This window comes from Zalophus californianus, chromosome 11 (genome assembly GCF_009762305.2).
Source record: "Zalophus californianus isolate mZalCal1 chromosome 11, mZalCal1.pri.v2, whole genome shotgun sequence".
Lineage (NCBI taxonomy): Eukaryota > Metazoa > Chordata > Mammalia > Carnivora > Otariidae > Zalophus > Zalophus californianus.
This window is the reverse complement of record NC_045605.1, coordinates 62,892,438-62,912,719: the sequence shown is the minus strand read 5'-3', so window position 1 is coordinate 62,912,719 and position 20,282 is coordinate 62,892,438. Positions and strand designations below refer to the sequence as shown.

The 20,282-nt window shown below is 40.0% G+C and overlaps 1 protein-coding gene across 1 annotated transcript in view; it reads left to right on the top strand.

The window, feature by feature from the left end:
• The window catches only part of LOC113914671 (60S ribosomal protein L39-like), a 32,639-nt gene that overhangs the window by 7,264 nt on the left and 5,093 nt on the right, over positions 1 to 20,282 (top strand). The gene's annotated exons all lie outside the window — the stretch shown is intronic.

The following is a 20,282-nucleotide window of genomic DNA, read 5'->3' as shown; positions in this document are numbered from 1 at the left end:
CTGCCCTGCTAAATTACAGTGAAGAGGTTCTAACATAATGGTTGTTTCAAGTTCCAACACTCGGGTCTGGGCCAGCCACTTTACTTTGACTTTTTTTTAAGTAGGTTCCACGCCCAGTGTGGAGCCCAGCCACAGGGCTTGAACTCACAACCCTGAGATCAAGACCTAAGCTAAGATCAAGAGTCGGGTACTTAATCGACTGAGCTACCCAGGTACCTCTCATTTTGAAATATTTTTAAGTAATAATTACAATTTTTGAAACTGCAAAATGATAATGGATGAGTATTTTATATGTTTACAGCTGTCCACCAGGTATCCATGAAAAAGAACGCTAATACTATTTTTCACTCCTTTTACAACTACTGGCAGCAAACTATAGTAGATCTTAATAATGAAGATGTGAATACGGGTGGACAGGGAAGGGTACATCAAAGAAAGGAGAGCCAGGCAAGGGGTTGCAGAGGCATTCCCTATGGAGTATCACACTAGCTACAGAACGGGGACTTAGCGGGTAGAAAAGCTCCAAGATGAAAAAAAGAAATCTATATCCACTATCAGAGAATAAAGATGACATTTCAAGAAAAAGAAGAATCACCCTTCTCTAGTAACGATAATAATCTCTACAAAGGGCTGTGCCCTGACAAGGAAGAGTTGGAGAGTACAGAGTAACTGCTATGAGGTCCCCATTTCCTCAGGGTAGAAAGGAGAGTCAACTGAATGAGATCCCCATCCTTCCTAATAGGAAGGTCAGGGGAATATCTCTGGAAGCAGCACCAATGCTAGTGGACTGGGACCCTGATTCTAGTTCCAGTGTCTTCACAGGGACTGAGTTCTGGTCCAGCCATCCAGACCCATGGAGCGATCCCGTAGCGCTATACTATGCCAGGAGCTCCTTCACAGAGAGGAGGGAGCTTCCCAGTCACTCTGCAGGTTGGGCACTGCCTTTTTTTAATTTTTAAAATTGTGGTAAAATACACCTAACATAAAATTTGCCACCTTAACCATTTTTTAGGTATATAGTTTAGTAGTTGTGATGTTGTGGTTTATTCTATATTTTGGTGTTGGTCCATGATTTCTCTTTCATAGCTCTTAAAATCCTTGGCATTTCCTGAGGAATAAGAACAATGGGAGCATCTTTTTGCGTATTTAGTCTTTTGTCATAGATTCCTGAAATAGCTCCAGGACCATAAAGGTGAAAGGAGTGTCTTGTTATTCATAACAAGCCCCTTACAACCACACCTAAATTTATGTTAATGTGGCAACTTTTGGAAAGCGCCTGAGGATGGTGGCTGGTTGCCAAGGAAACCAACCTCATGATTAGAGGGTTGGAACTTCCAGCCACACCCCCCCCACCTCTCTGAGGAGGAGAGGTTATGGAGATTGAGTTCAATCACCATGGCCAGTGATTTAATCAATCACATGTATGTAATGAAGCCTCCATAAAAATCCAAAAGCACTGGGTTTGGAGAACTTCCAGGCTGGTGAATGAGGAGTTGTTGGGAGAGTGGCAGTCTTGCTCAGGAAGAGCATGGAAGCTCTGCTCCCTTTCCCCATACCTTGCCCTAAGCATGTCTTCCATCTGGTTGTTTCTGAGTTATACCTTTTTGTAACAAACTGGTACTCTAATATGTAAAATGTTTTCCTCAGTTTTGTGAGGCACTCTAACAATCAGGAAGATGGGGTCTGGGAACCTCTGCTTCACTGCTGGTGGGTCAGAAGCACAGGTACAGTCTGGACTTGTGATTGGCATCTAAAGAGCGGGGAGGAGAGGCAGTGTTGTAGGACTGAGCTTTCAACTGGTGGGATCTGAGGCTCCCTCCAGGTGGGTAGTGTCAGAACTGAGCTGAATTGCAGGACACCCAGCTGGTGCTGGAGAATTGCTGGATGTGTACACATGTGGTGACCAGAAGGGTCAGAAGTAGTGTAGCATTCAGAGTATTGTGTTTAATGTAAATGAAAATAAGTTTTTCTTTACAGTAGCGTTAAGTACATTCACTTTGTGAAACAAATCTCAGAATTCTTTTCATCTAGCAAAACTGAGACTATACCCATTAAACAACTCCACATTCCCTCCAGCCCCTGGCTACCACCTTTGTACTTCGGGTATGAATCTATTAGTACCCCCCCATTTATTCAAAGAATATGAACCAAAAGACTATTCTTTTTTATGTTCCTCTTGATTCAAAGATAGTTATATTATTTTGGTGAATGATAACAGGTGTCCATTTCTGGGAAATCCGTTTCTGCCCAACTTTACGAAAGTGGCCCCACAGATTGGGATCTCAGCTTCATTACAAGTGGCGATTTGCCCCAGCGGCCTCTAAGCGCTGTCCAGGGTCCTGCTTTCTCTGGCTTTGAAGACCAGGGTTGGGGTTGCTTCCTTTTCAAGCACTTCCATGCCGCCAGTGGAGCCCCAAGCCAAGTTCTGAGGGTGCCTGCCTCAGGGACACAAGCTCCAGGAGCGGACTACACGACCTGCGACTTCTGCTCCCCACAAGCCTGGTCAGGGCAGCCTGCACCCCCCCCCCCCCACCTGCCAAAAGCTAGGCCTGCTGGCAGCACTGTGCCCCTGACGCATCTGTGCACCCTGCTCTGCCCTTCCCATTCTGCTGAGCTGGCCTTCTCCCCTCTCCACCACAAGGGTGGACATTGCACACACTCCACACAAATCTCCTGGCCCGCCTCACTTCCAGGCTTCGTTCCCAGGACCCGAGGGCAAATTCACCGCTCTTAATAATTCACAAAAGCCAACTGGAAATAAGCGCCCTCCTCCCCACCTTGAGTTGGAATCCAGGGACTACAGTGGGATGCAAGAGGATGCAAATCCAGGAGTTTCCTAAAAGCTGGGCGTTCCCAAGCTGTGGGAGTCACAACTTCACTGAGTTGCTAGTAAGTTGGAAAGTAATACAGATGCCTTCAGGAGGAGTGGGATATTTTTGCTTTCATTCATTCATTCATTCATTCATTGAGAGACCACATTGCGCAAGACACTGCACTGTGGGCTGGAAATAGAACAGTAAGGAAAAAGCCATGGTTCCTGCACTCACTGAATTTACACTGTGTTGATGAAAACAGATAATAAGGAAATCTTTGAGAAATCATAGGAAAGAAACACGTATGCTCTGTTAGGAAAGGGGGGCAAGCAATGGTATTTCAGATAACAGTGCTCAACCAAATTTTTGACAAGGGATATTCAAACTGCAGTGCAAAGGATGGTCAAGAGTCAGCTCTGTGGAAGAGCAGAGTGGACAGAGAGGATCACCAGTGCAAAGGACCGGTGGTGAAAAACTTTTAACATTCAAGGAATTGAGAAGAAATCACTATGTTGCTTGGTGAGAGGGGAGAGTGACATATTGGAAAGTGGAACCAAATTAGGCTGCTTTTTGTTTTTGTTAAAAATTTATTTTAGAGAGCTCATGCGAGCATACGAATGGGGAGAGGGGCAGAGAGAAAGAATCTTCAAGCAGAGAACCCTATGTGGGGCGCAGTCCCAGGACCCCTGAAATCATGACCTTAGCCAAAACCAAGAATTGGACATTTAACTGACTGAGCCACCTAGGTGCCCAAATTATGCTGCCTTTTAAAGAAGGAGAGTGATCCAGTTCTCTCATATCATTCATGTACTTTCATTCATTCAATAAATATTTTTTAGGTACCTATGATAGGGCAGGCACTGTACTAGGTATTGGAGATTCTGAGGTGAAGACAAATAGGAAAGGGGCTATTTAAACAATTACATCTGAAAGACAAAAATATTAACAATATGTGAGTTCATAGTCTTTCTTCCTCTTATTGCTATAAAGGAACCTGCTAGTTTCCACCCTTTAAACTGCTCTTAGATCTAACTTATCTTCTGGTAAGGGACCTAGGATTAAAAAAAAATGAAGACAAAAATATTAGAGGGAACCATATGTGCAAAAGGAAGTGGGGACAAAATGATAAGCTGAACACAGTATTCTGTTTGAAATAACATTGTCAATGGTTTACACTGTTTAGGGGTCAAGAGATGAAGCTGAATGTAAAGCATTAGAGGAGGAAGGAGAGGGAAAAGAGACTTGAATATAGTTTTCTGTTTTGTTTTTAAAGAAAACTACTCTGAATGGTGTGGAGGACAGAGTAGAATGCAATAAGGGAGAAGCCGGGAGACCAGACAGGAAATGATGACTTAAAATAAGCTGTACTAATTAGACTGGAAAGAACATATCTTTTCAATCTAGTTTTCCCTTCTCTCTCTCACTCTTAAAGAAGTATATTTTTTTTTAATTTTTTAAAAGATTTTATTTATTTATTTGACAGAGAGAGACACAGCGAGAGAGGGAACACAAGCAGGGGGAGTGGGAGAGGGAGAAGCAGACTCCCCGTGGAGCAGGGAGCCCGATGCAGGGCTCGATCCCAGGACCCCGGGATCATGACCTGAGCTGAAGGCGGATGCTTAACGACTGAGCCACCCACGTGCCCCTTAAAGAAGTATATTGACCATGTTAAGGTACCATGTGTTTTTCCCACACCACCAATTAATTCTCCTGAGACACTGACTGAATATCCTCCAAATTTACTCACCTACCTAGAAATAGCATCACATTCCACACATTAATAAGAACTGAGTCCCACAAGACTGTCCCCACATCAGATGCCAATTGGAAGCCCAGGTTATTAATCTGTGCTTCGAACTGGCTATACATAAATCAGAGTGTCAGCGACCCCTCTTCCTCAACTACAGACCCCCAACAGTTATTTCTTACTGCACTTTCCAGAGGCATTGACGATAACTGGAGCATTCGAATGGCCAGACCAGAAAAGCCCTGACAGTAACGGAATGCCGAGAAGACCACACCCCACAAGTCCACTTCCCTGCCCAAGATCATGGGCTGAACACATACAGACCCCCACCCCGATCACGTGCTCTCTGCCTGCTCTCTTGCAAGTACCACCCCCCTCCACTCTTAAACCTGTCTGCAAAACTGTAGGTGTCCATCTTGCTGTTGGAGAGGTTGGTTGTTAAGGCTTGAGCCTGTCACCTCCCTCAGCTGCACCCAAAATAAATTTCTCCCTTTTTCTTCCTAACCCTTGTCTCTTAAGTTACTGACTTCTCTTATCACAAGTTTATCAGAGTTTGTTTGGCAACAGTGTTGGCAAACCCAGCCAGGAGCTATGCTTTTGATGTGTGCAACCCCCTTGAGATTCCCTGGAAGGGAGCAATTGGCCGTGGCAGTGGGCCGAGGTCACCTGTTCTTTTTCTTAGTGCCTGTAATAGTTTGGTAATACCATGGCCCCCTCCTTGGGTTCCATTAACTTGCTAGAGTGGCTCACAGACTCAGGAAACCAGTATACTTACTGATATGAAATGCTGGGGCTTGGGATTGAAGAGTCAAAAAAGAACTGAGACATCTTTGATGCAAAAAGGGTGTTTTTATTAAAGCATGAAGATAGGACCCGTGGGCAGAAAAAGCTGCATTGGGGTCGTGCAGAGTGGCCGATTATATACTTTCAAGTTGGGAGGGGTTTGGGGATAGCATAAGTCTCTAAGGAATTTGGAAGCAAGGTTTCCAGGACCTTGAAGCGCTATTGTTAGGAAAAGGTCATTTATTACTGTCTAGTAAAACTTATCAGGAGACCCCTCAGAAGATTATCAGTGGGCCATTATGCTTGGAGGATGACTGCTAACATATATCTTGGAGGTGGGGGTGGGGGCAGGGTAGAGATAAGGAAGTTCCCAAAGAGATTTTTACGGGATCCTGGAGGTCGGGCTAACATCGAGCTATGGTTGCCTCTTGCCTCTAACAAAGTATTGACATTGAGGCAGCTAAGCAATGAGGAAGGTCACTGTCTCAAGTACTTGTCAATGGGCTATAAGTTGTAAGGAAGTTTAATTTCTTTTACCTTTGTTCTCCACAGCACTTACTATTACTGGATTATTACAATACTACAGAAGTAGTATACGAACAGCCAGATGAAGAGATATGTAGGGCGGGGTCCCTAAGAGCAGGAGCTTCTGTTCCCATGGAGTTTGGGGACTAGCAGGTTTATCATTCAGGTTCACCATCCCGGAAGTTCTCCAAACACTCTTGGGTTTTTATGGAGGCTCCGTTATATAGGCATGATTGATTAAATCACTGGCTATTGGGGATTCAACCTCCAACACTTTCCCCCCCCAGCCCCGCCCTCATCAGGGGCTGTGACTGAAAATTCTAACCTTCCAATCAGGGCTGGTTCCCCCAGCAGGCAGCCAGCCTGTCATCCTCAGGGGATTTCCAAAGGTCACGTCATTAACATTAACTTGTCATTGGAAAGGGCTTCTTATGAATAACAAGACACCTATTTCACCTTTATGGCTCTGAGGCAATTTCAGGAATTGAGGAAGAAAGACCAAATATTATAACAAAAGATGCGCCCATTGCTCTTCTGACAAGGGTTTTCTTAGGAAATTTCTAGAGCTGTGAGCCAGGAAGCTTGAAGACTGAAATATATTTATCATAAATCATAGCAGGACAGTTGGGTGAAGACGGGTGTCCTGCCTTCTTCTACACCTCCCTCACCCTAAAGTTTGTTTGCTCCTAGACTAAGATTCAGAGGCGTTAGTAAGACATAAATATCTTTTAGCCTCCGTTTTAAAGATAACTCAATTGAGGTAATGAAAATCATAATGCTTCTAATATTGTAGCAGCCTGTTGTAGAGAGCAAGCAAGATGGCATCACTCATATCGAGCAGGGGCCTGTGTCAAGCAGTGACACAAGCACCTGGGGCATTTCAGCTGAGACCAGATATTGCCAAATTAGCACCGGCTGATGACACTGAGAACTCATAACCCGCAGAAACAGGAGGTCTGCGGGGACCCAAGATTGACTAAATACCTTTAACGAAGTAGGATTTTTGCAGCAAACTGTTAGACTCTCCAAGCACTGACCCCTTTATGTTTGACCACTTCAAAAAGGTAGCTGCTGCAGAAGGTTCTGCCTGATTGATCTCTGCAAACAGCGATCCCTCACCACTTGAATATAATAAGCAGTAAGTGCTAAGAGCCAACTTACGTGTGGCCAAGGACTAAATGTGCTGACTTCACATTTGGTTTGTTAACCTCCTGCCCCCTGTTCTATTTTGTTTGTTGTAGGACTTGTCCTGTACATTGCTTTGTGTGTCTTATAAGAAGCCCCGTTAATCACATGATGAAATGTCATTGGGTTTGGAATCCTGAACCTCCTTTATAATTATGTTAACTTTGCTTTATGATTGAATAGAGCGTACTCGTGTGTGCGCCTTCATAGCGTGCTAATGACACTAAGCAGATCAAAACATAAACCTGTAAATGCCTCAAAGTTAAATAGAAACCTAAGGACAACCAATCACAAATAGCCAACTAGCCTTTTCCAAAGAAAGTTTATAATGCTTAAGCTATCGCCATTCAAATAATTTGTTTTGCTTTCACATCTCTATTAAGAGACTTTCTCCTCGCTGTTTTTAGGTGGAGCCCTTCTTGCCACTTCGTTTGATGCTGCATAGTTCAAATTGATTTTCTCTCAAATAAGCCTTAAAGAGATAAACTGAGGCATATTAAAAAATGTAACAGTTGACTCTCAATTTGCTATTTGATCAGGAGATTCACAACTAAAGGGGTAGAGATTATTTTGTAGAAACCTGATAGCATTTTATGTAAATAATTTTTGTGAGCTAGCAGTGCAAATGATTTCTGTAGGATTGAAAGACAATCCCAAAGGTTACTTATTACCTTGTAGGACATTTAAAGAAAAAAAAAGTGGTTAAAGATTTTGAAAGAGAATACGATTTGGGGGAGGGACAGAGGGTCAAGCCCACTCCCCCCCGAGCTCTACTCGGGTACCTGAGGATATGACGGAGTCTAGAGTCAAAGTCAGAGGCCCAACCAACTAAGCCACCCAGGCACCCTGGACATTAACCAGTTTTATACTTACCTTGAAATGTTATTCTGACTATTTTAAAAAATGCCATTTCTGATGGATATATAAACCTTTCTTCCTTAAAATGCTTTTTAGAGCAACACCTCACTGGTTCCTTTACTAACGTGTTGATAAGTCTTTGACAAGTGCTCATGGTGCATTTATATTAAGAGCCATGATTTTAAATCCCTGAAAAGTATATTTTACTCCACCACTGGATCCATAGTGGACCAATTGGAGTCTTTGAAAGACATTTTAAACCAAAGCAGTATAATAAAAGATATCTTTTCTCCTTGGTTGCTAAGCTGACAAAAAGGCAAGTTCAAATATGCCTGTGACATAATTCTGTCACATTTACTGGATACCATGGCCTCAAAATATCTAAAGCAAAACTTTAAAGTACAGGAAAAAAATAGAAAATTCTATCATGTTAGAAGATTTAAAGCAAATATTCTCAATAATTGATAAATAGCAAAAATTAGTACAAGAAGATTTGAACTGCATAATTAAAAAGCTTGATTTAAGGGGTGTGCATGTATATATATGTGCAGGCACTCAGTTATGGGAAAGTATACATGCTTTTCAAGCACACATAGAAAACTGATCAGACAGTAGGCCATAAAGTCTGTTTTAACTAATTTCAAAAAAATATTTTCCAACAGAACATGTTATAACTCAGTTAGGTTAAAAATAACAAAGATAACTTTAAAAGCCCTTAAGTCTGGAAATTACAAATACTTCTATTTGACACATGGGTCACAGAAAAATAAATCCCAGTGTAAGAAAACATTTGGACACGAATGCTACTGAAAATACTCCATATTCAAGCACGGGAAATCAGCTAAAATGCAAATTAAGGGAAATTTATACCTTAATGCGTGTAATAAAAAGGCTAGAAATCAGTAAGAATCTAACTTAAGAAGTTAGCATACTGACAGAACAAATTCAGATGTAACAGAAGTAAGAATTTACAAAATAAATTTATTTAAAAGAAGATGTCAAAAATCAAAAGAAAAAAAAGATCCAACAAAGCTAAGGTTTATTTTGATCACCCTATTTGGTTCTTTGACTGTCCTTTGTGACTCCTTAACTACACTACTTGAAATTGCAAACCCTTCCTTCTCCAGGGCCGGATTTAGGATGAGGGGAGTAACTTGGGTCATGCACAACTTTAAGGACATATGGAAAGACTCTAATCAAGATAAACATTTTAGTGGAATATTTTGTAAGTCAAAATTAATGCAAAATATCCATGATAACCGAATGCAAAAAATTTAAAGACAATGTTTGACCCTGCACTTGCACAAGGTTGGCCCCAGCCCCCACCCGCCTCCTGTAAGTACTTCACTCCCCTCACCCTAATCCTGGCCCATGGATTATAGGATAGCAGTGACACCAGGTGTATTTCCAAAGTTTCAATGACTGTGCTTCTAGTATCCTTTTATAGTGCAAGGTAAAAATTCCTTATCATGTTTTGAAATAAGTACCTGACCAAAAAACAAGACTGAATTTTATTTAATGCCTCATCAACATACCCTGAAGTGATTATTTAGTCTTTCTCCATCAGTCGATTGATATCATAAATTATAACATTCCTAATATTTGTCTTCTCATCCTTCTGTTCTAAGTTATAATATATTCACAGTATATATTTTTTAAGATTTTATATTTATCTCTACACCTAACGTGGGACTCAAACTCACCACCGTGAGATCAAGAGTCACATGCTCTTATCAACTGAGCCAGCCAGACACCCCTAATTCATGGTATATTTAAATTGAATTTTGGAATTTTCAAATATTTATATTTAGTCTTTGCATATATATTCATAAGTAACATACGACTAAACTTCCTTATAGTGCTATCTTTTTGAGGTTCTACTGTCAAAGTTTTAAAGCTTTATAAAAGAAAATGGTAAAGTTACCTTCCTCAATGATGCTCTGAAATGATTTAATAGTCTTTCACAGAAAATGTTACTGTGTCAGCTTTCTGTCAAATGGAGGAACATGTCTTTAGCTCTAATCCCAATAATCCTATATCTACTTATATCTTCACAACAGGCTACAGAATATGTTCACTGAGGAAGTGGACTCCCATTTCAATTGAGACCAGCAATTCTCAAATAGTAACATATCTAAAAGTTGCCTGGGAAATAATTTAAAATACCAGTTCCTAGAACCTTCATCCAGCTATTCTGATTAAGTCTGATATGGGTCTCAAGAATCTGCATTCTAAGAAAACACAAGTGATTTAGACCCACTGGTCCCAGGAACACAAACAGAAGTATTCAGTCAAACATGCCAGAACTGGTGAGGCTGTGAAGTTAGCCATCCGTGTGAGGGAAAGAAAGGAAACCAGATGCTCTAACATAATCTGCCCTGGTCTGGTCCTCCAGTCTCATTTCCAGGCTTCTCAAATCTGAATTCTTAAGCTCTGCATCCAGTTAAACACATGTTATACCTTTCACAGAGCTTTATGTTTTTCATTTTATTTTAGTCTCTCAACCACCATGTGAAGTAGAACAGACATTTTACAGAGAAGTGACTCCCCTACATCTAACAGACATCAAACACTGGGCACAAAGCATCTAAAGCTAAGACCCCCAAGCCTTGTCACTCTGAGGCCTTTACTTCACTTATTAAAAGAACACCAGGTTCTTCAAATCAGGGACACCGCCACCAGGAACCATCTTCATGTTTGTGATTATAATCATGCTTAATGATAAGGTGTGGATTGCTAACTCACACAGCTTCCAGCAGCTTCTGGACTTACTCAAATACCTCTTTGCACACCCTGAGAAAACAAGGGAACACCTCTTCTTGTACTCAGCTTTCCCACAGTCCTGTAATTTCTCTGAAGAATTTGTTTCTCAGAGAAAGACTGTTGAAGTAGAGACAAATGAACACAGGAAATGGAGCAAGGAAAGTGTGAGGGATACACTAGGGAATGCAGCAGGTGAAGAAGGAAAATGGACTATAGAGTAGAAATAGAAATAGATTAAAATTTAAGAGGATCCTCCAAGAGCCTTTTTCTACTCAAGCGCAATAGTACTACTCATGATGACAGCAGTTAACACTAACACTCTTAGGTGTTACATTCACGGTTCTAAATACAGGTATCATACCTCTGCTTTTCCAAAGGTCGTGGCTGCACCACTTCACCTTTATGAGAGAACTGCATCAGCACCTGTTTTTGATAACTGAAGCAAGTCCAAAGATTTTTGTGTTTTAACACATACACAGGTAAAAAGCAAAAATAGCATTTGGCATTTGGGTTGCAGCAAGCCATTACAGAGGCAGCAGGAACCCAAGCAGCAAGAGCGGCCCAAGCTCCTTCCCCAGGACCTACAGGGCACCTCAGCACCAGGCCACCACAGCTTGGAACTGTGTCTGTGGCTATCTGTGCTTTCTATCAACTTATTTTTTGCATAGGTCCTAAGGTATCAGAAAAGCCTAAAAGAGGTTATTTTTGGGGTCCAGGAGTGCTCAAAAAAATTTCCATTTAAATTAATGGTAATTGCTTCTCTGATTTACACCATTTTGGCTTATGAAAGGTTTCATAGGAACACTCTACCTTCACATAGTAGGAGGACACCTGTACTGCCTTACTGATCAGCTGATCAATCCTCATAATAAACCATTGTAGATATTATCATTTCACCCATTTATAGATAAGGAAACCAAAACACAGAGATTGGAGATTAGTGTAAGTTCAAATATCTAGTAAGTTCCAGCTAGATTTCAAACTCAGGTAGTCTGGCTTTAGAGTTCTCAGCTGTTACCACTTTGCTACAGTAGGTCTGTCAAAATTCAGTGTCCTATGGGAGAAAAACAAATAAAGGCCTCAAAAACATGCAGGGATCCACAATCAGGTTGATCCTTAGGCCTGCAGTAAATAAGCGGCTTCCCAAACCCCTTGTTACAAGAAACTTTGGCCTTGAGAAGCCAATGAAGACTTACCCTAGAACTTTCAGTTTACATTCAGGAGACCTCAGGCTTTCACATAACTTCATCATTCCTTCATGCCCTAAATTCTGTCTCAGGTTTATTTTTATCAGGTTTTGGTTGTTTCTAAGAGTAGAGGAGAGATCCTGACAACACAGGGAGGTCAAACCACAGTATTCCAACCTGAAGGGAAGAGAGACTAAAGATAAAATTAATTTTACCCCAGAAAGCAAGCACGTAAGAGATCTGTGAGCTGGGAGTGTAGGATGAGTCCAGAACCTTAAAAAAAAAAAAAAAAAAAATGGGGGGAGCACAATTAGGGTAAATTCAAAGAATGTAAGTACTTATAATACTCATTATTACTAGATATTTATAGACTGAATATATTCCTTCCTAAATCATGAATTGCAAGTTCATAATTATAGTTCAAGAAATAAATAGGAAAGCACACTAAGAAAAGCTGAGGCAGTTGAATCTTTGATCATTAAAAATATAGATACGTAAGTAGACTTTTGAAATATGATATTGAGTATTTCAAAAGCAAAGTATATAGTGAGGTCTCTTAGCACCACGCCATTTATGCAAATAAAAATGCATACACCAAAAAACATTATATCTTTTACAAGGATACAATATTTCAAACACACTAGGCCAGCTGCCTATACAAGGGAAGGAGAACAGTTAAAAGGAGATAGATTAACTAATTAACCAACCAATAATCATTAGAGGACCCTTGCATAAACCAATGATAATATAATAATACCATGAACTGAGGAATTATGTTAAACTCAACCTTCTACGCCTGATGATGTCCCCAACCAACTAATTTTAATTTAATTTGCACCTATGTTTACCAAGCCATTCAACAACTGAGTGCCTATATAGGTGCTGAGTATAAAAAAAAAAAACTAAGTTACTGCCTACATGGAACTGGCATTAATGTGGTAGAGCAACTCCCACTATTTATGACACAAGATAAATATCACACAAAATAAACCATAGGGTAAAAAGCACTATGAGACATAAAAGGTTTCAAGGATTCATCAGGAAACAATCATTCTAAGTTTGTAGTCACTAAAACTGGTCTCAAAATAAGAAAACTAAAACTAACAGAACTACAAAGTGAAGGACACAACTCTACAATTATAATGGAGATTTTAACATACTTTTCACAGCAATTGATTGAATTATCTGGAAAAAAAATCACTAAAAATATATGATTTGAATAACAGAATTAATCTTAATTAACTCATATAAAATATGGCAACCAACAACTCTTCATTTTAAGTGCATTATGGTACATGTATAAAAACAGATTACATACTGGGTCATGAAGCAAATAACAAATTTCAAAGAACTGTAATCATGTACAGTATGTTCTCAGACCACAGTGCTAGAGATTAAATATAAAAAGATGACAAGAAACCCCTCTTATGTCTGCAAATTAAGGAATACACTTTAAAATAACCAATGGGTTGAAGAAAAAAATCATAAGGGAAGTTAAATATTTTAGCCTCAAAAATAAATGCTACATACAGTATCAATTATAGCATGGAGTTAATGCAATAATTTGAAGGAAAAGTCACACCCTTAAGTGTTGGAAAAGGAGGAAATATTTATGAGCCAAGCATCCAGCTCAAGAATTTAAGAACAGTAAAATAAGGATGCCTGGGTGGCTCAGTCAGTTAATCCTCTGCCTTTGGCTTGGGTCATGATCCCGGGGTCCTGGGATCAAGTCCTGCATCAGGCTCCTTGCTCAGTGGGGAGTCTGGTTCTCCCTCTGCCTGCCACTTCCCCCACTTGTGCTCTCGAGCACACACACGCACACGTGCGCATGCACGCTCTCTGATAAATAAGCAAAAAATCTTAAAAAAAAAAGAATAAGATAAACTCAAAAGGAGAAATAAGATAAAATAATAAGGAAATAAAACGTATACATAGAGAAGATCAATGTTGTGTTCTTTGAAAAGTAAAATGAGAAAAAGCTCAAACTGCCAATATCGGGAAAAGAGACATCACCAGATGCCTAAATCACTGGAGATGATCAGAAGCTGAGCAAACAATAAAATATCAGACACCTCTTTCGGCCGGAACCACCATCTTCCAGTAATTCGCCAAAATGACCAACACAAAGGGAAAGAGGAGGGGTACCTGCTATATGTTCTCTAGACCTTTTAGAAAACATGGGAGTTGTTCCTTTGGCCACATACATGTGAATCTATGAGAAAGGTGATATTGTGGACATCAAGGGAATGGGCACTGTTCAAAAAGGAATGCCCCACAAATGTTACCATGGCAAAACTGGAAGAGTCTACAGTTTTATTCAGCATGCTGTTGGCATTGTTGTAAACAAACAGGTTAAGGGCAAGATTCTTGCCAAGAGAATTAATGTACGCATTGAGCATATTAAACACTCAAAAAGCGGAGACAGCTTCCTGAAGCGTGTGAAGGAAAATGATCAGAAAAAGGAGGAAGCCAAAGAGAAAGGTACTTGGGTTCAACTGAAGCGCCAGCCTGCCCCACCCAGAGAAGCACATTTTGTGAGAACTAATGGAAAGGAGCCCAAACTGCTGGAACCCATTCCCTATGAATTCATGGCATGATAAATGTAAAGAAAATAAAAGACCTCAAGACTGTAAAAATGTTAAAAAAAATATATTGGACACCTGCCAATAGATTTTAAAATTTAGATGAAATGGATAAAATCATAGGGAATAATCTTACCAAAAATTACTCAGTAAGAGAATACTTACATAAATGTATGATTATTTTAAAAATTGAATCAGAAGTCAAATCTCCACATAAAGGAAATTCCGGATCATATAGCTTCACCAGAAATTTCTACAAAGTTCAAGGAAGAAATAATTCTAATCTTACACAAACCCTCTCAGGAAAAAGAAAGATCACTCCCGAACTCATTTTTTGAAAATACGGTAATCTGGATACCAAAACTTGATGGAGGCTGCACAAGAAAATTATAACCTAATCTCCATTATAAACAAAGATGTTAAAATAGTCATATCAACAAATAAAGTGCACAATATATATAAGAAATATCATGACCAAGTTGGTTTTGAGCCCCCAAAAAGATCTAATATATATAATAAAAATCAATGTGATTGACCACATTTGGCACATTTCATAAAGCTCAACATGTATTCATAATTTAGAAAGAAAATAACAAATTCTTAGCAAACTAAAGATAGGAACCTTTTTAAATTAATAAATAAGAGAAACACTGAAATTTTGCTTTTGACAAATTTTGCTTTTGACGTTGAAAATAACACAGGAAAGCCCACTATCTCCAGATGTATTAACATTCTGTCATGTCTTACAAGATACTAAGGCAATAAAAATAGAAAAGAAAAAAAAACTCATTCCCAAAAGAGAGGACTCTGTACCTAGAAAATCCAAACAAATATGAATAAGCAATTATAATCAACTAGAGGATGTGATAGGCTACTGGATGTTAAATTAATATACAAAACCCAACTGTGTTTCTATGTATAAGGAATAAATAAAACGAAAAAATAACAAAAATACCCATTTCCGGGGCACCTGGGTGGCTCAGTGGTTTAAGTGTCTGCCTTCACCTCAGGTCATGGATCCTAGGGTCCTGGGATAGAGCCCCACCATAGGGCTTCTTGCTCAGTGGGGAGCCTGCTTCTCCCTCTCCCTCTGCTTGCCACTCCCCCTGCTTGTGCTCTCTTTTGTCAAATAAATTAAATCTTAAAAAAAAATACCCATTTCCAAATAGTATTGCAATATAGCAAGTACTTAGAAATAAAGTTAAACAGCAAAATAGAGGGCCACTACAGGAAAAATTACTAAGCTTTATGGATAGAGCTAAGTAAACAAGGATCTATCATAATTGATAGATTCAATGCAATTCCAATCAGAGTGCCAGCATATGGGTAGGTATGGGTACATGGGGAGGTTCATGTGCAGTCTGTGTAACTTGGTAAGCCGATATTTAAAATTTTGTTTGGAAATGCAAAGGGAGAACCCAGCAAAAGACCCATGCACCAGTGAAGACTTGATTTATAACAAAGGTGGCCCTGCCAAACAGTGAGGAAAGAAAGAGAGTCAATAAATTTTGCCAGAAGAGTATGCACATAGGAAAAATATTAAATTGGACTGACCTCCAACCATATTTTAAAGTCTCAAATGCTTCATAAGTTGCCTTTTACATTTAGAAAATAGTAGAATGTCTTTGTAATCCCAGTGTCAGGAAGAATGTCCTGAACAATTACAAAAAGCACTAACAATCAAAGAATAATCTGATGTTACAATTAAGTTCTTCAGTTCCATAAAAGGCACCATAAAGAGTGGAAAGAAAAGCCCAAGTTATTGTCACATATATAAGTGACAAGGGCTTATAACCAGAATATATATTTTTAAAGATTTTATTTATTTATTTGAGAGAGAGAGAGAATGAGAGAGAGCACAAGAGGGAAGAGGGTCAGAGGGAGAAGCAGACTCCCCACTGAGCGGGGAGCCCGACGCGGGACTTGATCCCAGGACTCCAGAATCATGACCCAAGCCAAAGGCAGTTGCCTAACCAACTGAGCCACCCAGGCGCCCTAACCAGAATATATTGAAGGAAAAAAAAACCCCTACAAATCAGTAAGGGCAAAAATGGCTCACTGAATGGAAAAATGAACAAAATAAGTGAAAGAGGAATTTGACAAAAGAGGAAATCCAAATGGCTATTAAGCACCTGAAAAGGTGTTGAACCTCTTTAACAAAACACATATAAATCAAAACCACAATGAGATGCCAAAACACACCTGATTCACTAAAACTTTAAAAATAAAGTCAGACAAAACGGCAAGAATAGAGAACAGGAACTATCATATGTTACCAGGGGCAGAATAAATTAGTACCATCTTTTTGACAATATCTGATCAATTTAAAGACCTTTTCCCCATGATGTAACAAATCCACCCCTATTTACCCTAGATAAATATATACGTATGTGCCTCAGAATTCATTACTGAAATATTCATCAGCAGCACTGGTCATAAAATAAAGGAAAACAACACAAAAGTCCACCTATAATAGAATTGGTTACATAGTTTATGGTATGGTCATTCACTGAAATACTTAACTGCTATAAAAATGAACTAACTACAACTACATGAAACAACTGGATGACAACGAGCAAAAAAAAAATCATAACACAAAAGAATATAGAGTACGATTCCCTGTATATAAAATGCAAAACCTGGCAAAATTCAACAATATACTGCTTAGGACTATATACACTCACACGCACTGTACAGATAAATAAATAATGGCCACAAAACTCAGGATAATGGTTACTTCTTAGGGAGGAGGGAAGATGCAATTTATAAGGGAGGAGTAAGGGAATTTAGTTTCCTGGGCAAATTCAATTTTCTGACCTGGATGAGGTTATGCACATTTTTTTAAAACAGTTTTATTTGCTTGTTTGTATGCATTTTATATTTCATAGTGAAAATGTTTAAAATATGAACTTGGCAGATCTTTATTTTTTTTCTGTGTATAAACATTCTTTTTTCTTTTTTATTTAAATTTCAGTTAACATACAGCATAATACTTGTTTCAGGTGTAGAATTTAGTGATTCATCACCTACATACAACACCTAGTGCTCATCACAAGTGCCCTCCTAATATCCATCACCCATCTAGCCCATCCCCCACCCACTTCCCTCCATCAACCCTGGGTTTATTCTCTGTCATTAAGAGTTGTTTTACGTTTGCCCTTCTCTCTTTTTTTTTTAATCTCACAATCCAGCAATTGCACTACTAGGTATTTACTCAAAGGACACCAAAATACTGATTCAAAGGGATACATGCACCCCGGTGTTTATGGCAGCATTATCAACAATAGTGAAATTATGGAAAGAGCCCAAATGTCCATCAACTGATGAATGGATAATGAAGATGTGGGGTGTGTGTGTGTGTGTGTGTGTGTGTGTGTGTGTGTGTGTGTGTACACACCAGAATATTACTTAGCCATCAAAATGAAATCTTGCCATTTGCAACAATGAATGGAGCTAGAGAGTATTATGTATGCTAAGGGAAATAAATCAGTCAAAGACAGATGAATACTGTAGGATTTCACTCATATGTGGAATTTAAGAAACAAAACAGATGAATATAGGCAGATCTTTAGAGGTGATTGGAGAAAAAGCCAAGTTAAAGGCAATGGGAATGGGACACACTGATTTCACGACTGTGGGGAAGAGCAGTGACACCAGCACCTGGGGAAGGAACATCTCAGAACCCGGAAGGTGCAGGGAGTAGGAAGAACAATTAATGACTTCTTTTCCTTCCCTAGACCCAACAACTGCTGCCTGGCAAAATCAGGTGGTCTGCTTCAGTAGAGCTGCAGCTGGCAACCTGATCCACTGCCAAGTTTGTCCACATGCCGTGAAAATGCAAAATCTCAAGTGGACATGGCAGGTCCTAACTATTCTGCTGTGCCTGATGTCATCATTGGCAGTCCCCAAACCTGGACCCGTCACATGTGTACAAACACAACCAGTACAACCTTGTTTCAGTCTGACTGATACAAACTCATAAGCTTCTCCTGATGCCAGTACAGCTCTGAGTTATGCCATGTATGGCTAACAAGTCATCTGTAACTAACTAGTGACACTGCCCACCTACCTGACATGACCAAACCACTGTAATGGTGACCCAAATCAGTAGAACAACACATCCCACACTGGAGTGAGCTGTTTGTTATATGTGGAGGTATGGACCCCTGAATTCTCTTTATTGAGGATGGGACTGGTTTGGTCCAGTTTTTTGCTCCCTTTATTTTTTTTAAGATTTTATTTATTTGACAGACAGCGAGAGCAGGAACACAAGCAGGGGGAGTGGGAGAGGGAGAAGCAGGCTTCTTGCTGAGCAGGGAGCCCAATGAGGGGCTCAATCCCAGGACACTGGGATCATGACCTGAGCCGAAGGCAGACGTTTAACGACTGAGCCACCCAGGTGCCCCTTTTGCTCCCTTTATTACCAACGATACCAAGATCAGCAGGTCAACCTAAACCCCCTTTCATGAGTTGTAATCGATAACAAAATCTATTCGTCCTCACTGGGTCTCATTCAGTTGGCTGAATCCAGGATGCTGAGGGCATAGCTGAAATCAACACTGCAATTTGACCTCATCCTGCACTTGGAGTCCTAATGATGGTGGCCCTAATTAAACTGTGTAGGAGACAAATTGAACAGATTTGGCCCCAGCTTCTGTTGGTCAGATTAATGAGAGTGGCCAGTGGAAGGGCATATCCATGTGAAAATTAACCAAGACTGTACTGTGCAGAGAAAAGGGATGAATATTACGGAGAGTATTTTGCTCTCTTACATATTTCATTGACAAAAATGCAAGGCCCTGACAACTCTTCACCTGGGCCATTTCCTAGGGTGTGTGTGCAGTAAGCAGCCTTGAGGGATGAGGTAATGTCTCCCTCCAGGACAAAGCAGGCTTGCTTAGTGCCTGCTATAAAATGGTGGGTCTCCCAAGCTCCATGTTTCTCTCCTAGGATGCAACCCACTACCATGTGCGGGTGTCCATCCGAGCTGTCCACATCCATCCTGTGGGACTTGGGGGACAAAGGAAATGGGCACAGAAACAGTAGTGCTTATGCTGTGATGCTAGGAGTAATAAAGTCCTCGGTCTCTGATGGGATTCTCTGTTTCCTGCCAGTATCCAGGAAATACTGATAGGCTAACTTACTAGGTTATAATGCAGGATAAAATTAAATTCCAGACCCAATAGTTATAGTATCATTATTGTGATAAAAATATATAAACAGTCAATGGATACATAGGTAAAGCAGCACTTTCTTATAAGAGTCAGGGAGACATCTAATATTTGGGTTTCCCACATATGGAGCAAAAATCTTGACCCAGAAGTCAGTAATTCATGCTATATAAGTAAAAATGTACTAGCCAATATCTGTTCAAGATTAAAAAAAAAAAAAAAAACCTAAACAATCTATGATTGAACATAAAAAGTACTCAAAACATAGGATAAGGTTTTATTAGACCACAGGCTCCTTAAGAGCATAAATAGCAGGGTGCCTATGTGACTCAGTGGGTTAAGTATCCAACTCTTGGTTTCAGCTCAGGTCATGATCTCAGGGTTGTGAGCTTAAGCCCTGCATCAGGCTCAACGCATGGAGTCGGCTTGGGATTCTCTCCCTCCTCTCTCTCTCTATCTCTCTCTCGCTCTCACTCTGCCTCTGCCCCACCCCCTGCTCATTCTCTCCAAGATAAATAAAATCTTAAAAAAAAAAAGGATAGCATTTTTTCAGATAAGATTTTGCCAATTATTTTGTTTTGTTTTTGTGAAAAAGCGCATGTGTGAGAGATCTAGCACAAGCTAGGGTGGGGGAGGCGGGGCAGAGGGAGAGATTGAGAGAGAGAATC